The 18,749-nt window shown below is 38.1% G+C and overlaps 1 long non-coding RNA gene across 2 annotated transcripts in view; it reads left to right on the top strand.

The window, feature by feature from the left end:
- Positions 1–5,300: 5,300 nt before the first annotated feature.
- The window catches only part of LOC145527043 (uncharacterized), a 78,658-nt gene continuing 65,209 nt past the window's right edge, over positions 5,301–18,749 (top strand). The window contains exons 1-4 of one of the 2 annotated variants that reach the window (XR_014069427.1): positions 5,301–5,904; positions 7,474–7,604; positions 15,396–15,504; positions 15,666–15,805. This is a non-coding gene — a long non-coding RNA (uncharacterized LOC145527043). Of the gene's footprint in view, positions 5,905–7,473; positions 7,605–15,395; positions 15,505–15,665; positions 15,806–18,749 lie in introns of those variants that run through there. The other variant, XR_014069426.1, reaches the window with a different exon arrangement.

Below are 18,749 nucleotides of genomic sequence, written 5' to 3'. Positions count from 1 at the left end.
TATTTGCCATGGAGTGATGGGACCAGATGCCATGATCTTTGTTTTCTGAATGTTTAGATTTAAGCCAACTTTTTCACTCTCCTCTTTCACGTTCATCAAGAGGCTCTTTAGTTCTTCTTCACCTTCTGCCATAAGGGTGGTGTCATCTGCATATCTGAGGTTATTGATATTTCTCCCAGTAATCTTGATTCCAGCTTGTGCTTCATCCAGCCCAGCATTTCTCATGATGTACTCTGCATATAAATTAAATAAGCAGGGTGACAATATACAGCCTTGACGTACTCCTTTTCCTATTTGGAACCAGTCTGTTGTTCTGTGTCCAGTTCTAACTGTTGCTTCCTGATCTGCATACAGGTTTGTCAAGAGGCAGGTCAGGTGGTCTGGTATTCCCATCTCTTTCAGAATTTTCCACAGTTTATTGTGATCCACACGGTCAAAGGCTTTGGCATAGTCAATAAAGCAGAAATAAATGTTTTTCTAGAACTCTCTTGCTTTTTCGATGATCCAGTGGATGTTGGCAATTTGATTTCTGGTTCCTCTGACTTTTCTAAAACAAGCTTGAACATCTGGAAGTTCACGGTTCACATATTGTTGAAGCCTGGCTTGGAAAATTTTGAGCATTACTTTGCTAGCATGTGAGATAAGTGCAATTGTGTGGTAGTTTGAGCATTCTTTGGCATTCCCTTTCTTAGGGATTGGAATGAAAACTGACCTTTTTCAGTCCTTTGGCCACTGCTGAGTTTTCCAAATTTGCTGGCATATTGAGTGTAGCAGTTTCACAGCATCATCTTTTAGGGGTTGAAATAGCTCAACTGGAATTCCATCAAGCCCTTATCACCTAGTAATTCAGGGAAATGGAATTAAAAGAGAGAATATAATTTTATATTTTTATTGCTGATTTATTATTTTTTTTTACTTTACAATATTGTATTGGTTTTGCCATACATTGGCATGAATCCTCCATGGGTGTACATGTGTTCCCCTTCCAGAACCCCCCTTCCACCTCCCTCCCCATCCCATCCCTCTGGGTCATCCTGGTGCACCAGCCCCAAGCACCCTGTATCATGCATCGAACGTGGGCTGGCGATTCGTTTCACATATGATTATTTACATGCTTCAGTGCCATTCTCCCATCTCCTCCCGCCCTCGCCCTCTCCCATAGAGTCCAAAAGACTGTTCTATGCATCTGGTCTCTTTTTCTGTCTCTTATACAGGGTTATCTTTATCAACTTACTAAATTCCATATATATGCGTTAGTATACTGTATTGGTGTTTTTCTTTTTGGCTTACTTCACTCTGTACAGTAGAAAGTGGGCCAAAGAACTAAACAGACATTTCTCCAAAGAAGACATACAGATGGCTAACAAACACATGAAAAGATGCTCAACATCACTCATTATCAGAGAAAGGCAAATCAAAACTACAATGAGGTACCATTTCACCCCAGTCAGAATGGCTGCTATCCAAAAGTCTACAAGCAATTAATGCTGGAGAAAATGTGGAGAAAAGGGAACTCTATTACACTGTTGGTTGGAATGCAAACTAGTACAGCCACTATGGAGAACAATGTGGAGATTCCTCAAGAAACTGGAAATAGAACTGCCATATGACCCAGCAATCCCACTGCTGGGCATACACACCATGGAAACCAGAATTGAAAAGGACACGTGTACCCCAGTGTTCATCGCAGCACTGTTTATAATAGCCAGCCCATGGAAGCAAGCTAGATGTCCATTAGCAGACGAATGGATAAGAAAGCTGTGGTACATATACACAGTGGAATATTACTCAGCCATTAAAAAGAATACATTCGAATTAGTTCTAATGAGGTGGATGAAACTGGAGCCTATTATACAGAGTGAAGTAAGCCAGAAAGAAAAACACCAATACAGCATTGCTGATTTATTAATTGGAGTTGATATTGCTTTTGTAACTTAAAAGAATTACAAAATTTAAAATACTAGAAACACAAAAATTAAAGCTTTAACTTATACATTTTCTACATTGTGTTTCCTAGCACACTAGTGTCCCACTCATGTCAATAGATGTCAAACAAATTATAAAAAATGTCCTAGAATTTCAAAATGTGAACTAATGTTTTGAATATTTTAAAATTTCCCACATATGTTTAACTTCACCCAGTGTTCCCCAATTTTTTAAAACTATGAATAATTTCTTCCTGAAATCCTATTAACATCTAGCAGCCACAGTGTGTTGAAGCCAGCTCATACAGAGATTCAGTTGTACCCATTTCTTCCCAATTGTGTTCCGTGGCATTGGGATGGTAACTTGAAACCAGCCACAGAGGGAGTATAAATACTGGAAATCACCAAACACTACAAGTCAGTACTCCACCTACTCTATCCAGATCTGAGGGAAGAGGTAAAGTTGTCATTGTATGTAGATGACAAGATATTCTATATAGAAAACCCTAGAGATTCCACACACACCCCAAAAAATAGAACTAATAAATGAATTCAGCAAGATAACAGGATACAAGATCAATATACAGAAATCAATTGCAGTTCTTTCCACTATTACTGAAATATCAGAAAGGGAAAGTTAAAAAAAAAAAAATCCCACTTAAATTGCATCCAAAAAATATCTAGGAATAAACCAAACCCAGGACTGTTAGTCAGCCATGTCCAACTCTTTGTGACCGCATTGACTGTGGCCCACCAGGCTCCTCTGTCCATGAGATTCTCCAGGCAAGAATCCTGGAGTGGGGTGCCATTTCCTTCTCCAAACCAGGGAATTGAAAGATTTATATTCTGGAAATTATAAAGCATTGATAAAGGAAACAGAAGATGGTTCAGAGGAATAGAAAGATACTTCATGCTCTTGAATTGGAAGAATTAGTATTGTTGAAATGGCCATACTACACAAATCAAGCTACAGATTTAATGCAATCCTTATCAAGTACCTAGTGGCATTTTTCACAGAACTAGAACAGATAATCCTAAAATTTACATGGAACTTCAAAAGGCCCAGAATTGTCAAAGCATTTCTGAGGGAAAAGAACAAAGCTGGAAGCCCTAATGCTCTCAGACTTCAGACAACACTACAAAGCTCCAGTAATCAAAATAGCATGGTATTGGCACAAAAACAGACACAGAAATCAACAAAACAGATTAGCCAGCCCAGAAACAAATCCACACACCTAAAGTCAATTAATCATCAACAAAGGAAGAAATAATATACAATGGAGAAAAGATAACCTCTTCAACAAGCACTTTGGGAAAGCAGAAGACCTCATGTAAATCAATGAAGTTAGAACACATCTTCACACCATACACAAAAATAAACTCAAAATAGCTTAAATACTTATATATAAGACATGACACAATAAAACTCCTAGAAGAGAACATAGGCAAAACACTCTCAGACATATATTATAGTAATATTTTCTTAAGTTTCCCAAGGTAAAATAAAAATAAACAAATGAGACTTCAACATATAAGCTTTCCCACAGTGAAGGAAACCATAAGCAGAACAAAAAGACAACCTACAGACATGGAGAAAATATTTGCAAATGATGCAACAGTCAAAGGCTTAATTTCCAAAATATGCAAACCACTCATACAACTCAATATCAAACAAAAAAACAACCCAATCAAAAACCAGATAGAAGACCTAAACAGACATTTCTCCAAAGAAGACATGCAGATAGCCAACATGCACATGAGAAGATGCAAATTATTACAGAAATGCAAATCAAATCTAAAATGTGGTATCATCTCACACCAGTCAGGTTGACTATCAACAAAATTTTACAAATAATAAATGCTGGAGAGGGTATAAAGAAAAGGAGCCCTCCTACACTGTTGGTTGGAGTGTAAAATGATGCAGCCACTATGGAAAAAAGGGGTTCCTAAAAAACTAAAAATAGAGTTACTATATGATACAGCCATTCCACTCCTGGGCATATATCCAGAAAAGACAAAAACTCTCATTTAAAAAGATACACACACCTCCATGTTCATAGCCACACTATTCACAAGAGCCAAGACTTAGAAGCAACCTAACTTTCCATCAACAGATGAATGGATGAAGAAGACATACACACACACACACACAATGAACTAATACTCAGCCATAAAAAATGAAATAATGCCATTTTCAGCAACATGAATGGACTTAGCAATTATCATACTAACCGAAGTAAGTCAAATATTATTTTTAATATGATATCACTTATATGTGGAATTAAGAAAATACAAATCAACTTATTTACAAAACAGAAACAGAGACATAGTAAACAAACTTATGGTTACCAAAAGGCCAAAGGTGAGGGGATAAATTAGGAGTATGGTATTAACAGATACACACTACTACAAATAAACAAGAATTTACTATATAACACAAGGAGCTATATTCAGTATCTTGTGCTAAGTCTCTTCAGTTGTGTCAGACTCTTTTGTGACCTCATGGACTGTAGCCCACTAGTCTCCCCTGTCCATGGGATTTCCCAGGCAAGAATACTGGAGTGGGTTGCCATTTCCTTCTTCTCGGTATCTTATAATACCTATAATGGAAAGGAGTCTGAAGCTATACACTCAAAAATAACACAATATTGTAAATCAACTATAGTTCAACCAAAAAGAATTTTTTTAACTTCACCTACTCTCAGAACCAGCTGTCAAATATTTTTCAGCACACCCATCTAGCAGACTGTGTTTCATAAAGTAGGATGATTCTGCTTTACATGTCTCCCTTTAATTGGAATCTGGTTGTCCTTAATAATTTTAAATTTGTTATATTCTTCATTTATAATCCATAAGCAAATAAAAATTTTATTGCACTTGGCATGTTAAGTTATTGATAAAAAATTTTCAACCACTAAAAAGAAGGTTGGAAAAGTGTAGAAGTGAGTAAAAGAAGCGGAAAGGCCCCCTGCGGTTCCGCTATACCGAGCATTGCAATATGAGGGTGGAACAAAACACTTCTAGCACTTTCAAAACAGCAGGAAAAGACAATTTTAAAATTTCTGTTTATGTGATAGTGCTTTTCTAAGTAGTAGAACGTGCTAAGTATTTTTTTTTTCCTCCAACCACAACCTCTGCTAAGCTCATCATGTGGAATAGATCCAATTCCCCACAGGACAGTGTATGAAAGCAGGTCTAGATTTGTGTATTTGGGGCTGAAATGACCAATGTCGTAAATGAAGTTGCCACATCCATGTTGAATTAGTAAGCAACTTCCTCTGTCAGGCTAACTTGAAATACGTTTCCAGTAAAACCATCCTTGGCGGCACATACGTCATACCTTTATCCTCTCAGCTACTTTTACACTGACTCCTCAGAGGTGAAAACTTAGGACACCCGCTGAAGAATGGGACAGGGGCCAGCGGTTGGAGATTTTTGAACAGGTGGCAGTAAGCAAGACTGGTTCAATAGCAACCAGATGGCACATCTTTATAATGGAAGATGTGTATTATTCTTTAACCTTGTAACAAAAGAGGCATATACTATATAATCAAAATCCCTCTTGCCATGCTTGGGTTGCTGGTAGCCGCCCTCCTCAAACAGAATTAGAACACACCGCACAGATCAACTATGTAACACGCGTCTAGGGAAGCAGAAGTGGGAATCCCAGCAGCGGGAAAACAAGCCCTGTTTCCCAGCAACGCTGTGGCCATGTGCCGTACAGTAACACTGAGCCCAATCCCTGAAGCAAGACTCCAATTCCTCACCCATGGAGTCATGCATTCCAGAATCACAGGCTTGCATGCCTTAGGCTTCTGAGTGAAAGAGGAAACTCCAACTGTGACTTGTACGGCGGGCTTTCCTCACACGCGGAGGTAGAAACAGACTGTGCGTTCTACTCGAATTCTCCCCGCTACGTGACTGTTCCGGGAATGACGCAGGCCATGTACTGATACGTGGTAAATTACAGTGCGAACAGGTATGAAGCATGTTGCCGTGTGAATAATAGATTTCACGTCAACATTATATCATTTTCATCTACGAGTAACTACATCAGATTTATACGTAATTGTGGGGAAAAGGAAATAAGCAGTTGAGTTTATATAATCCATCGACCTCATAACACACATAGGCATTCACGTGCACCCCACAGAAACCATGGAGATGAGTGAGCATTCCAAAAAGTCAAGACTGCTCCTAGTCATTTCTTCCATTGTCAAAACATCTCGGACTTATAAAAGCTCCATTTGTTTTCAGTAGTTGTTCGGGATGTCTCTATGCTGACAGATGAGCTTCAAACATCTCTTTAGGCTTAGGTGAGATGTATATATCCTTCTTGTTTCCTAATGAGACCCAGGAGAATTGAAGAGTCTCTAAGGAGTCTCTCTGCACTTACTTCACTCTTTGATCACTACCATTTGCTTTCAAAGTTTAACTCTTTATCTGACTCTTAAAAAACATAGCTAGCCACATCCAAATTTCGGATGAAAGAGAATATTCTAAACCTCGATGATATTTTACCCTTGTCATAATAGCTACCACCTACTGTGCACTTTTTCCCCCAGTACTTTACATTTTTCTGTGTATTTCTTATAAGAGCCCGATGGAGTAGATAGCTTACAGATAAGTATTCTTAAATGTAGAAAAAATAAAGAACTTGTCTAGGAGTACAGAGTTAGCAAGATGTAGAGCTAAGATTTTAACTGTTTTCCTAAAAAGCTGTTGAGGGTTGTCACTTCAGTATACTCTCTCAATGTGACTCCAGTATTCAAGAGTCATCTTCCTTCTTGCTTCTTTGATTTCTTAAGTCAGCAAGGCATTGGCCCTGTGTTCTAATCATTCTTGGGAAAATCAAGAAAAGAAAATAAGTACCCAGGTTTGTTTCTTATAGGGTATGCCTGCTGAGAATGAACCCAATGGAAAAGGTCTGAATCGCCTCTCAGATTTCCCTGTGAGCATGTAGATCTGAGGAAGATGGCCATTGCCGTGCTGTAATTGAGACGGGCTGACTTTTGTGCTGTCTCTCTGAGATGTGCCCTGGCACTGACATTTCCTGGCCCTTAACTTGATGGATGTTGGCAGAGCACAGTGGCTGTTGCTTGCAGGAGTCTTAATGAATGATTGCAGTCTGATTGACTTCTAGCCCAGACAAAATGCTGAATACACTCACTTTCAATACCCAGTGACTCTTCCATTAATACCCGGCTGAGTTTTACATGGAGCCTAAAGTCTCAAATAAATTGAATGTTAAATTCAGTCACAAAAGAGCAAACAGTCCAGTGTGACTTACAGCTTATAGAGACACATTAAGATAATAGATGTCATACCTACTTCTCAATTTTGCTGTGAATCTAAAACTATTGTAAAAACAAATTGCCCTAAAAAGAAAAAGATAATAGATGTAAATGTACAACCGTACGTTGATTCTGTGTGCCTCAAACCTGGTAGCCCAATGTAAAATAAAACAAAATGAATATGAATTTTTCTTGGGAATCACAATTTTGTGTTATTCATTGAGTTTTTTAATATATTGCTCCATCTTTCCTAGGTATATATACACCAGAGTAATACCATGTGATACGAGATTCTAATAAAAACTCAAGAGGACTTCAAATACCTGCATAAACAATGCAGATGGAGTACAGGAAAGAGCTCAGGATTTTATCTCTGTGTCCTTAGGTAAGTAAATTTTCATCTTCCCTCTCCTATAGATTGAGGACTGTGGTATCACCTTTTTCGGAGAAATATTGTGAAAGTTAAATAAGGTAATAATTGTGAAAATGTTTCCTAATATAAATATATAGAGTTCTGTATAAATACTAAAATTTAAGAGTATGAGAGACAAATGTGATTATTTAGCTGCTATTTTTCAGTCATGTTCAGTGTCTTGTAGGCCTTGTAGAAGGAAGATAATAGAGAAATGTATTTTTCTATAGACATTATTTACTTACTATTAAAAATATGAGAATAATTCATAAAAGGTACTTTTCAAAGCATTCTCTTCTACACATTTATTTAGCAATTCTCTCCTTGCTCTTTCTTATCTAAAATTTTTTGAAAATATATAAAAAGGAACATGAATAATTACCTGTAATACCATCCAGATCACTTATTATTAGACATTTTTCTATATACTTCTGTATTTAGAAGTATACTTCTATATACTTCTTTTGGCTTGTATTTCCAAATGTATGTTTTAGGTGAGAAAATTATAAGTAGCATATCAGTGGATTTTCTGTTTCATGAAGATACTTAACTAGTATAAATTTAATAATCTTACTAATACTTGGTCATGTTTCTATAAGAATGTATTTTCATTTTGTCCTTTTAAAACATTTGCTTCCTGATTTTTCCCTATTTACTTTTGCTGAATAGAGGTTTGGTTTGGGGAGTTTGGGGGCTTTTGCTGCTATTTACAATCCTTATTTTGGAAAGAAGAAAATCTATGCTTATTCCTTACATATTACCTTCAGGTTTCCAGAGACAGTCATAAAAACGGTGGCTCAATGGTAAAGAATCCACCTGCAATGCAGGTGACCTGGGTTCAGTCCTTGGGTTGGGAAGATACCCTGAAGAAAGGAATGGCTACCCACTACAGTATACTTGCCTGGAGAATTCCGTGGACAGAGGAGCCTGGTGGGCTACAGTCCACAAGGTTGCAAATAGCTGGACATGACTGAATGACTAACACTTTCACTTTTCAAGCATAAAACTTAGGGGCAAAGTAGTTATTTGTTAGCTACCACTGATGAAGAATTAAATACTTTGTGCCTTTGCTTTCAAATCTTCAGCAATTTATAGGTCATCATTTAAGTTATGAATCCTATATTTTTCTTTCTTTAACGTCTTATACAATAGAAGCTGTGTATTTTAAATGGAAACCAAATTGTGTAATCCATGTGGTACTTTAAAAATTATTAGGCTAATAATTTAGTCTAGTAATTTTTACTAATAGTTTACACTCCTGCCCCTTTGCAGACACTATTTCCCTTCTGATCTCTGACAGTTTGCATCGGCTTGACTCAGGTTTTTGGATTATTTTTTGAAGTTGCCTGGACACTATATTTTAATCCATGTGTATCAATAAATGACTTTCTTTTGCCTCCACATATTGATAACTTGACTGGGTATAAAATTCTTTCAAAGCTCTCTAATAAAAAACAGCAACCAAGGAGGAGGAGGAGGGGAAGAGTGTTCAGAGGAGAAGTGAAGGGGGACGAGGAGGAAAGAAAAAGAAAAAGAACACATAATTTGCTTACTATGTCTCAGGTCCTCTTCTAACTACTTTAGATATACTAATTCACTTAATCTTAACAACGACCCTAAGAGCATGCATTTATTATCTTTTGTATTATTGATGAAAATGAGGCACAAAGAGGATAAGGACTTGGCTCAAACTCAAATAACTAATGGTCAGCAAAGCTAGGATTCTAAACCAGACAGTCTGGTCCCAGCCTCTCCATGATCTTGCCCTTTGACCTCTATTGTTTCATATTCTAACATTTAATAGCAAAGGAATTGAAAGAGAATCAATGTCCTTTGTAGGGGAATTGGAGAAATCCGTGTTAACTTTTTTCTTCTCTGTGTGTTTTTCCTGAATTTTATGTAATTCTGGGTTTTTAAAGATTGCATAAAAATATATGTAGGTGTGGTTTGTTTTCACAAAGTTGGTCTATAAGCTATTTCAATGCACATTCTAACTTTTGAGGATGAGATCATCCTTTTGCCATAATGGAGTTTTCCTTTGATTATTGCTTTTGATCCATCCTTTCTAGTTTTCTCTGTGTAGAAAGTTCTTTTTTATAGATTCATCTCTTGGATGGGTCATGTGTGTTCCTCATAGTTTTTTGATTTTAGTTTCTGAATTATGGCTGAATATGTTTATTTTCTGTTAATTAAACAATTGTCTTCTATATGCATTCAGTAATTCCAATCATAGGTTGTCAGATTTTCTTTTTCCGTAATGATGCCCACATCCATATTCATATTCTCTCTCCTCACTCACCCCTCCCTTGCCCTCTCTTTCTTTTTCTTTTTCTCTCTGGGCTTCAATGAGTTTTCACAAGTCTGGTGGTCTTTCTGTTTACTCAACCTTCAGAGAATTTATACTCACTTAGTAGTGGAGGAGCCTGGCAGGCTACAGTCCATGGGGTCGCTAAGAGTCGGACACGACTGAGCGACTTCACTTTCACTTTTCCCTTTCATGCACTGGAGAAGGAAATGGCAACCCACTCCAGTATTCTTGCCTGGAGAATCCCAGGGATGGTGGAGCCTGGTGGGCTGCCGTCTGTGGGGTCGCACAGAGTCGGACACGACTGAAGCGACTTAGCAGCAGCAGCAGCAGTAGTGGCATATAGTCAAATAGAAGACTGATAAAATTTGTAAGGGTCTCTCCTTAAAGCTTGTATATTTTTAAAGACAGAAGAAATAAAGGGGAATTACACTTACAGAAAATGTGCATATATGTTCAACGATGCATAAGTGTAGAAGAATTTGGAGGGAGATTAGAGCCATAGACAATTATATCAAAGAACTGCATTGCAGTTATAAAAGCCCTCCTGCAAGATAAGTCACTGGCATTCCCCAAATCTCTCCAGGGTTGTGGCTTGTGATAGAAGCATGTTCTTTCTCAGCCACTTCCAACAACTCTCTTCATTCTACTTGCCCTTTGCTCACCAGCCAGTTCTGCAAGGTCTTCTTGCGGTGCTCTGAGGACTGAGCTAATCACTGGAAGCCAGAGGGGACATCCTATTCTTAAGAGTCGAATGGAGGAAACAAGCATAAAATGGTCTGTTTCAACATAATAAGATAAGGGATATATAACATGTAAACACCGGACACTTGGATGGTTGGGGAATGAACACACACACATACATACACTACATGTAACGGAAACTTTCTGTAGAACTACTGATTGAACTCACTTTGATTGAATTAACTTTTTTAATGTGTTGAGACAGATTTATTTGTTAGTTTGGTTTAGTTTGATTTTTTTAAAACATTAATTAACCATTGGGCTGTCTTATTCTTAATAGAATGTAGCCTCTTTTCTCCTTAGTCACCTTATAACAGAATCAGAGAAACAAAATCCTCACATTTTTACATGTCCATGTGTCTCAAAAGCTCACCCAGAAAATTGCATCTGGTGAAGTCAAAAGGTCAGAAACAAAACAATTAACTGGCTTATTCATGCACTGATCAAGCAGTTTATACAGTGAAACAACTGTGATCACCAAACTGTACTGAGCCTGTATATCATCTCCTTACAGTTTGTACACTATGATAATTCACCTTGAGCAAATTATTTAATAAGTTAAAAAGAAAAAGATTGCCTACTTTCTCTCTCTATATATATATGCAATGTATATTGCAACTGAACATGTATATTTAATATATAATACATAGAAATATATATTTTATATATTAAACATTATTGATGTACAGCTGTATCTGTAGCTACAGATAGAGAGAAATACACATATATGTCAGTGTCAGTTTGAAATCTGACAGGTTATTGGTGGGAACATGTGTATAAGCATTTGAATGGAGAATCCATTCATTATGAAAACCATTTATTCCTATATGACGGTAAGGCAAACACCAGAAGACAAATCAGAAAGGAAGAGTGAGGATGAAAATGCAAAGTCTTGACAAATCACTGAAATAAGAGATTCTTTTCTCAATTTGTTGATGGTCTGTTTCCCCAGATTAATGGTAATCCGATACCGTATGTTTAGTTCAACCCCTGCAGCTTTTAGTGTATGCCTTTTTCAGATTCAGGCTGCTAAGTCAGCAGTTTCAGCTGCTTTTGGCAATGTTTTGATTTTTCATAAGAGTCGTTGCAGTAACTCCAAATCTGAGTTTCTTAGATAAGCTCTCATCTCTTTCATATTACTTTCATCTCTTCACTAAGTTATCAGACTATAAAGAAGCCAACAGTGTTAATGCATATTTATATTTTTTCAGATAAATGATGAGGGTTTATAAATATTTTCTGATAGTTTATAGAAAAGTTTTTAAAACTGTCAATTTACTGTGTCCAAGTTAAAATTTTTAGCATTTTGTTACTGATAATTTTATTTGGCTGTTTAGACAGTGTTTTAATAAAAGTGCTATCCTAAATGCCTAGAAAAATACTATTCTCTGTGAAAATGTTAGTCACTCAGTCATGTCTAACTCTTTGCAACCCCATATACTGTAGCCTGCCAGGATCCTCTGTCCATGGAATTCTCCAGGCAAGAATACAGGAGTATTGCCATACCCTCCTCCAGGGGATCTTCCTGACCCCGGGATCAAACTGAAGTCTCCCCCATTGCAGGCAGATTCTTTACTGTCTGAGTCACCAGGGAAGCCCATTCCATAATTAATTAAAGCTTTTCATAGACACAGTATTGCTTTGGCGCAACATTAAGACATCACACACAAGTAAGCAAAAGACAAAATAACTGAAGGAAACCAGAGGCCCTAATTTATGAAAAATATGCCCAATTAATTTTTAATAAGAAAAAGAGTCAATAAAGCAAATAAGCAAATGAACATCTAGATAGGACATTGTTTCATATATGCTGAAGGACATCAGACAGTCTCAGTTTACAGGGGAAAATTATTTTCCTTATGGTTCCAAACCGTTCAGGCTCTTCCAATCATTGTTTTTTCCTAGGTGAGGAAGTATTACTGCATAGCATCCTCTAAAAAGCTTTGAACTTTGTAGTCATTTGAATCTTAGGGAAAGAGGAGAAAAGCAGGTAGGATTATGACTTTGTGGGGGAACGTCTACCTCAGCCTTATGAGAGTGGACTGCCTTGGAAAGACAGATATTCTCTGGGATAGATTTGCCAACTCCTGGGGTTTAAAAATACTGCTTGGAGAAGTTGACTTCTTCTATTATATCTAATAATTCATTTAGGGAAAATGACCTTGTTATGCAACTCTGTTTGGAACTGTTAATTAAAATTAACGAGGATCTTGCTGTTTTGCACTGGCTTGTTTCTCCGATCAAGCTAGTTTAATCTGGACTGGCCTGACGTCCTGCCTGGACAGGTTTGACATTCTGCCAAGAAGCCAGCAATGGGCTGAGGAAGGTTAAAACACTGAGCTGGCAAGTAGCAGAGTTTTGAAAGTTGAATTTAGGGCAAGAACAACAGGAAGGAGCCTGATGGCCAGAGGTAAAGGTAACAAAATTCGAGGTTACCAATGGGGAGGAAATCCACTCCTGTGTCTGAGAGAGTTTTGCTTTTTGCAGTTGTCAATGAAAAAATATGCATAGAAAATTCCAGCAAATAGAGAGAATTGCCACTGGAAAACATGCATACTCTGGAAATACTGAAATATTCAATGCCAGCGACCTGCATGAAAGATCATCTCTATATTTGTCTATTTTGCACTTAAAAAAATAATAACTAGATTTATTTTCTAGAAGAACACCATTTTTTGCCTTTATGAGTAGGGAGTATTTCACTTTTAAAAAATATTTTAAGTAATGATTTTTTAACAATGTACTGGCTCCCCTAAATATGTATGATATATAATTTATACTCAGAACATATGGATCTTTCAGTCAGCTAGGAAGGGAATCTATAGCAAGATGTAAATATCACTGTTCTCTTCTTATGAGCACATAGTTCTTTATTCTCCTAGCCAACAATACAAGGTCATGTTATTTTGTTGATATTTATATTATATATAAACTTGGAAAACAGAAATGTTCACAATTTCCTAACTATTTGGCAGTCACACTTTAATAAAAATATCTTCTTTCCAATATACTGCTGATGTTTATTTCCTCTATGTGATGACTGTTTGGTAATAAAATGAGTATCATTAGGATGTCAGCTTTCCCTCAAAATGATCTGTAGCTTCCAGCAGAATTGTTTTTAGGAAATAATCAAGCTGATTCTAATTTTTTTGAAAACGTGCAATAAAATAGCAAAAATAAATGTTAAAAAAGAAGAGGAATAACACTAATTTATTTCCAGATTTTTTTTATAAAGCTACAGGAGTCGAGACAGTGTGGTATTGGAGAAACAAAGAAACAGAGGTCAATGGATCTCAACAGAAAGTCGAAAAATGGACCCACACATATATGGTCAATTGATTTTTGATAAAAGTGTAAAAGCTATTCAATGGTGAAAGAATAAAATTTTCAACAAATGGGCTGGAACAACTAGCTATCCATTTTTGAAGTGTCTTCATCTATACCTTGTACCCTATAGAAAAATTAACTCAAAATAAGTCATGGGCCTACATGAAATATATAAAATCATAAAAGTTTTAGAAGAAAGTGAGAAAATCTTTGTGGTCTGGGGTTAGTCAAAGATTTCTTAGGTATAACAAGAAAAACACAAACCATAAAAGAAAAATAGACAATTGGACTCCATAAAAATTAAGAACTAGTCTTCAAAAGACATTATTAACAAAATGAAAAGACTAGCCATATATTAGGGGAAAATATTTTCAGGACACCCATCTGATTTTAAAAACTTGTGTGTACATAATAAAAGATCTCTTAAAATTCAATATTAAGAAAGTAAACAACCCAATGAAAGTAAATGGGCAAAAGACTTGAACAGATACTTCACCAGAAAAGATATACAGATTACAAGGAAATACGTGAATAGATGTTCAACATCATTTGTCACTAGGGAAATACATTGAAGTCACAGTGACATTCAATTAAATGCCTACTAGGATGGCTAAGGAGAAGGAAATGGCAACCCACTCCAGTGTTCTTGCCTGGAGAATCCCATGGGCAGAGGAGCCTGGTGGGCTGCCATCTATGGGGTCGCACAGAGTCGGACACGACTGAAGCGACTTAGCAGCAGCAGCAGCAGGATGGCTAAAAAAGTTCTGGTGAGAATATGGAGAAATTAATGTGGAGAATGAAAAACTGTAAAGTCAGTTTCTCAAACAGTTTGGCAATTTCTTAAAAAGTTGAACATGTACTTACAATAAGAGTCGGTAATCTGACTCCTGGAGCTTCCCTGGTGGCTCAGTGGTAAAGAATCTGCCTGCCACTGCAGGAAACATGGGTTCGATCCCAGGTCCAGGAAGATTCCCTGGAGAAGGAAGTGGCCACCCACTCCAGTGTTCTTGCCTGGGAAATCCCTTGGACAGAGGAGCCTGGCAGGCTGCCGTCCACAGGGTTGCACAGAGTCTGACATGACTGAGCGCTGAGCTCGAGTACAGGAATCTTCTACACCTTCTTTTATAAAACGCAGGCGCCTAACACCCACTTTATGGGGGGCTGTGTTGCTAAATGAGAAAATGTGTGTACTTTGTCTAAGCACAGGATTTGACATGTGGTGATAATTCGAAGTAAGCAGTAGCTGTAGCTGACGCCTGTGTGCCCTGAGTCATGTGCCTAGGGTCCCCCTCTGCTCTCAACCCCAGATGGCGTGTGTCTCAGACTCAATGCACTGACAGCATCTCACCTTCAGAATGTGCATCTGATTGTTCTGCATTCTGTCCCAGGTCCTGGGAACACTGCTGGGCCAGATGAAAGTGCAGCCCAGTCCAGGAAAGTCAAGGAGTTGGACCTCTGAGAGCACATAGCATCTTGTCCTCCAGAAGAAGAACTGGGGTGATTGCAGCAGAATAGAGTCCCTTTGCTCATAGCAGTAACTGTAATAATATCCCCTCATGTCATCCTGCTCTTCCCCATCTGGTACTCCTTCCTTCCTCTTTCCAGCTTCCTCAAATCACCTCATGAATGACCTGCCAGGCACCCATGCTTCATTTCAGGTTCGGCTTTCAAGACAGCTGTGACCAGAAAGCTGCATTTTTATATCAGATGTGATGACTTAATGAAATGTCCACACCTCATCCCTGAAACCATACAGCCTTCTCTTCAGTAAATGCTATTTATGCTGTGATTTGTAACTTACTAAGTGCCTGTGTCGCTAGGATCATCCCCTGCAGTCTCATGCCACCATGGAGTACAGAATTGACATGTGCTGTTCATGACTTTGTGTCACTATTCCCTTCCACTCAGGCTTCCCTGGTGGCTCAGACAGTAAAGAATCTGCCTGCAGTGCAGGAGACCCAGGTTCAGTCCCTGGGTTAGGAAGATCCCCTGGAGAAGGAAATGGGTACCCACTCCAGTATTCTTGCCTGGTGAGTTTCACGGACAGAGGAGCCTGGTGGGCTTCAGTCCATGGGGTCGCAAAGAGTCAGACATGACTGAGTGGCTAACACTTTCACTTCTCATTTTCCCCTTCTTCTGTGAGCTCCTTCACCCTTTGCTACCCAACAGAAAAATCTCTACTTGAAAATGGGTGGTAAAATAAATAAATAACTAGATAAAATTTCATTACAGTTATTTTAGTAGAAGCACGCACTATCAAAATAAGATTAAAGAATAACTGAGTAAAAATTGTAAAAATGTAATTTCATAATTCAAGCAAAGTTTGGTTTGCACATTATTTTATAATTGTATACATTGGCTTATTTTTCATATATCAACATTTCTTTATATTTTGTTAATTTTTACTTATTATTTTAACATATTTGTTTTGTTGTTTGGTCACAGAGTTGTGTCCAAGTCTTTGCCACCCAATGGACTGTAGCCCACCAGGCTCCTCTGTCCATGGGATTTTCCAGGCAAGAATACTGGAATGGATATAAAGTATTTCCAATTAAAAAAAAAAAAAGTAAAGAAAGTCTGTTCTTACACCTCTAATCCCCACTTCTTCCTGCCCCATGCCTAACTCCTCCCCCTTCTTAATTCCATTATACTGCTGAGCTACTCTATAAAATGTGCTGGGCCCAGCCCAGGGTTCCTACAGGCACAGATTCAGCTGCAACCGATTTTACAGAGTATTCAGAGGTGGTTATTGTTCAGTGGCTCAGTCGTGTCCAACTCTTTGGGACTCCATGAACTGCAGCATGCCAGGCTTCCCTGTCCTTAGCTATCTCCTAGAGTTTGCTCAAACTCATGTCCATTGAGTCAATGACACCATCCAACCATCTCATCTTCCGTCGCCCCCTTCTCCTCCTGCCTTCAATCTTTCTCAGCATCAGGTCTTTTCCAGTGAATCAGCTTTTCATATCAGGTGGCCAAAGTATTGGAACTTCAGCTTCAGTATCAGTCCTTCTCATGAATATTCAGGGTTGATTTCCTTTCAAATTGACCAGCTTGATCTCCTGCTATCCAAAGGACTCTCAAGAGTGTCTTAGTACTATTAGGATTTGGAAGGAACTAGGTATGAGACAGAAAGAAGCCAACTGGAGGAATAAACACAGACATGGTAATACCTGCCCCGTCACAAGAAATTCATGCTCTAAGCTTCTCCTAACATCTCCTTTTACTTTTTCTTTTAACCCTCACTTCCATTCACAGTTATTTGGAAAAGCTTGTAGCTATTTGCAAAACCTACTTATATTATAGAAGAAAATGTAACCCAAGATTGTGTAGCAAATAAGTCCCATTGCAATAAGATTTAATAAGTGCAAACACAGTCTTGAAATATTGTTGTATCCTCTAAAATGAAATATTATCTATATATGGCTCTCCACATCTGGTTATGATACCAGGCTGTGCTTTAGATGGTTTTGTATCTTATACCACTTTTGTCTAATAGAACTAACTTACTGTGGTGATAGAAGTGTTCTTTCTCTGCGCTGTCCACTAAAAGCTTAGAATTTGGCTAGTATGACTAAGGAACTGAACTTGTAACTGTAAGTGTTTGAGTATAAGTCAAATTACTGAATTTAAAAGTAAATAACCACATTCGGCTACTCTCTAATACCACAGAGAGTTTTTGTAGTCACTAAGTCATGTCTGACTCTCTGCGACCCCGTGGATTGTAGTCCTCTAGGCTCCTCTATCCATGGGATTCTCCAGACAAGAATACTGGAGTGGGTTGCCATTTCCTTCTCCAGGAGATCTTCCCGACCCTTCCAGTGGGTTTAAACCCATGACTCCTGCATTAGCAGGCATATTCTTTAATGCTGAGCCAGGGAGTACTGTATCAGACCGGCCTGTAAGTTCATCACCAATATCACAGAAATGAAAACTTTGTCTCCTAAGAGCATTCTTTTTGTTGTTGTTGTTGTTTTTTCCTAGGCAATGCTGGTACTTTTAATTTTAATCAAAATTAAATTTAATTAATTTTAATCCCTTTGAATGTAATTATTAGTGTTTATAAGAAACCTTTATGCTTTTAAATTTGTTAACATCCAAGAATCATAAACAAGCCATATTTCCTATTAAGAGTTTCAAGAACATAAACAAACAAAAACTAAAAGCCTCTGGAACTGGAAGGCTTTCCTCAAAAGCTGAATATGTGGTCTGACACCAGCCTCCATACACTCTCTGGTTCCCTTAGGCAGTATATTATTAAATAACCCCATCCTCTCACATTATTTTCTTTCTCTAATTTGATAATATAAAGAACCCCCAAGAATGCCCTGTCCTGCTCCTTTTTCTTCTGCTTATATCACTGTTGAGAGCCTGAAGACATACATCTTTTTTTCTAGGTCCCTAGCCAGTACTCTTGCCTGGGAAATCCCATGGACGGAGGAGCCTAGTAGGCTGCAGTCTATGGGATCGCTAAGAGTTGGACACGACTGAGCGACTTCACTTTCACCTTTCACTTTCATGCATTGGAGAAGGCAATGGCACCCCACTCCAATACTCTTGCTTGGAACATCCCATGGACGGAGGAGCCTGGTAGGCTGCAGTCCATGGGGTCGCTAAGAGTCGGACATGACTGAGCGACTTCACTTTCACCTTTCACTTTCATGCACTGGAGAAGGAAATGGCAACCCACTCCAGTGTTCTGCTTGGAGAATCCCAGGGACAGGGGAGCCTGGTGGGCTGCCGTC

This window comes from Giraffa tippelskirchi, chromosome 11, assembly GCF_054371585.1.
Source record: "Giraffa tippelskirchi isolate mGirTip1 chromosome 11, T2T-mGirTip1v1.2.pri, whole genome shotgun sequence".
Classification (NCBI taxonomy): domain Eukaryota; kingdom Metazoa; phylum Chordata; class Mammalia; order Artiodactyla; family Giraffidae; genus Giraffa; species Giraffa tippelskirchi.
This window is presented reverse-complemented; position numbering and strand designations above follow the sequence as displayed.